At 36.5% G+C, this 2,704-nt stretch overlaps 1 pseudogene; it reads right to left on the bottom strand.

Annotated features, from left to right (window-relative positions):
- Positions 1-866: 866 nt before the first annotated feature.
- LOC122452102 lies at positions 867-1,794 on the bottom strand (annotated as a pseudogene).
- Between the last annotated feature and the right edge of the window lie 910 nt (positions 1,795-2,704).

The following is a 2,704-nucleotide window of genomic DNA, read 5'->3' on the forward strand; positions in this document are numbered from 1 at the left end:
ACTTTTTAAAAAATCTTTTTATTTTGTATTCATATACAGCCTTTTTTTTTTTCATTTATTTTTATTAGTTGGAGGCTAATTACTTTACAATATTGTAGTGGTTTTTGCCATACATTGACACGAATCAGTCATGGATTTACATGTGTTCCCCATCCTGAACCCCCCTCCCACATCCCTCCCCATCCCATCCCTCTGGGTCATCTCAGTGTACCAGCCCTGAGCACTTGTCCCATGCATCTAACAATGGAATATTACTCAGCCATTAAAAAGAATACATTTGAATCAGTTCTAATGAGATGGATGAATCTGGAACCCATTATACAGAGTGAAGTAAGCCAGAAAGATAAACACCAATGCAGTATACTAACACACTTATATGGAATTTATAAAGATAGTAATGATAACCCTATATGTAATATGGAAAAAGAGACACAGATGTATAGAACAGATTTTTGAACTCTATGGGAGGAGGCGAGGATGGGATGATCTGAGAGAATAGCATTGAAACAGATATAGCCTTTTAACAATGTTGTGATAATTTCAGGTGAAAAGTAAAGACTCAGACATATATATACATGTATCCTTTCACCCACAGACACTCCTCCCATCCAGGCTGCCTCATAACATTGAGAAGAGTTTGGTGTGCTATACAGTAAATCCTTGTTGGCTATCCATTTTAAATATAAGATTGCTCATATCCATCCCAAACACCCTAACTATCCCTTCCCCCCATCCTTCCCCAAGCCTAGCATTCATAAATTTTACAGCATTCACTCTTCTTCAACCTAAATGTATCTTTAAAAACCAACCTCTGTAGACACACCATATTTACATATCAAGGAAAAACTCTACTATTATAATAATGCTCAATAAGAAATCAATTTAGAGCTCATGATCTTTGAGAATGTGTCCTTGGCATTCTTATTTCTCAGACTGTAGATCAGGGGATTCAACATGGGGATGACCACCGTGTAAAACGCAGACACCACTTTGACTGTGTGCCTGGAGTTTGTGGAGCTGAACACACAGCAGAGGAAGAGGATGATGCCTTGGAAGATGCTGATGGCGGTCAGGTGCAAGGTGCAGGTGGAGAGGGCTTTGCGGCGACCACAGGCTGAAGGCATTTTGAGGATGGTGACAATAATAAACACATAAGACAGGAGAATGATGAAGAGTGTGCTGAGCTCACTAAAGGTGGATAAGATAAAAAGCAGCAACTGGTTGAGATAAGTATCAGAGCAAGAGAGGGAAAGCAGGGAGGAGGACTCACAGAAGAAGTGATCGATTGTATTGATAATTTGCTAACAGAACATGTGAATGTCAAGGAGTAGGTTGCTCCCCAGGCATAAGATCCAACCACTAACTTCACACAGAGTCTTGGGGACATGGACACCATGTAGAGCAGAGGGTTGCAGATGGCCACGAAGCAGTCATAGGCCATCACAGCAAATAAAAAGGACTCAGTCACCACAATGGTACAAAAGAAAAACTATTGCATTATACATGCTGCAAATGAAACAGTTCTGTCTTCTACCATGAGATCCATCATGGTCTTGGGAGCAATGATGGAGGAATAACAAAAGTCTGCAAAGGAGAGGTGGCTGAGGAAAAAGTACATTTGAGTGTGCAGTTTGGGGTTAATTTTGATGATTACAATCATCCAAGATTCCCTACCACAGTGACACTGTCGATGGCCAAGAATGTCAAGAAGAGGGGGACTTGCAACTCTGGGTAATTGGAGAAGCCCAGAAGAGTGAACATGGCCCCACTTTTATTTATCTCTGCTAGAAACATGGTTTCTGTTTGTCAGAATCTGAATCAGCCCTAGCAACAAAAATATTAAAGAAAATGAGGATGTAAGACCCTTGGTTAACTACTTCTTACCAAGACTTGTAGATGAAACAAAATATCTCTTTTAGAATCTCTCCATTTGTTTTTTCTTATGCAAGATATGCTAAATGTCTAAAATTTTAAGCAAGATAACCATTTAAAATTTTCTTTAAGTAACACAATTATTGAACTTGTTTTGTTCTCAGTTATAAATTTTAATACTAAGAAATATCAATATGAGATTTAAAGGATTATTTTAAATGATTAAAAGGTTATTTTTTTTAAAGTTGTAGTGGATTTTATTAATATGTAAAAATGAAGGTTCAAGGAAACCAAAGAGTACTCAGAATACACAGGTAAAGGATGAGGTTTATTTTAGAAAATTCAGTTAGCTTGTTACTGAGCAAAGAATAAGGAAGCAACAATCACATGTATATAGACAGTTATGTTCCTCCAACTAATATAAATAAATGGAAAAAAAGGTCATTTTAAATGAAATCCTCCCACAATGCTTTTAGGTCTCCTTGAATATTATAAATTCATAAAAGATTAACCTAGCCTAGAACTATAGCTGATTATTTCAGTCCTGCAACTAATAGCAAAAGTGAGAAATTTCTAAATTAATTTACCATCACAAGTTTACAATGTGACTTTAAGAATGACACCTCTTATCATTTAAGTCAGTGTCTTTATTGTTAATTCCACATAACACTGTAACATTTATTTTTGTTTCTGACTTAGTAAATCTATTGTTAAAATAAACCTTATTATTTTTTTTTCAGACAGTGTTCTTCTCAACTCAAGGAAGCCTGATTATCAATCCCACCTTGCCACTTGAGGAATAATAACAGTGAACAAATAAAGTTAATCCAGT

This window comes from Cervus canadensis, chromosome 1 (genome assembly GCF_019320065.1).
Source record: "Cervus canadensis isolate Bull #8, Minnesota chromosome 1, ASM1932006v1, whole genome shotgun sequence".
In the NCBI taxonomy this organism is placed as follows: domain Eukaryota; kingdom Metazoa; phylum Chordata; class Mammalia; order Artiodactyla; family Cervidae; genus Cervus; species Cervus canadensis.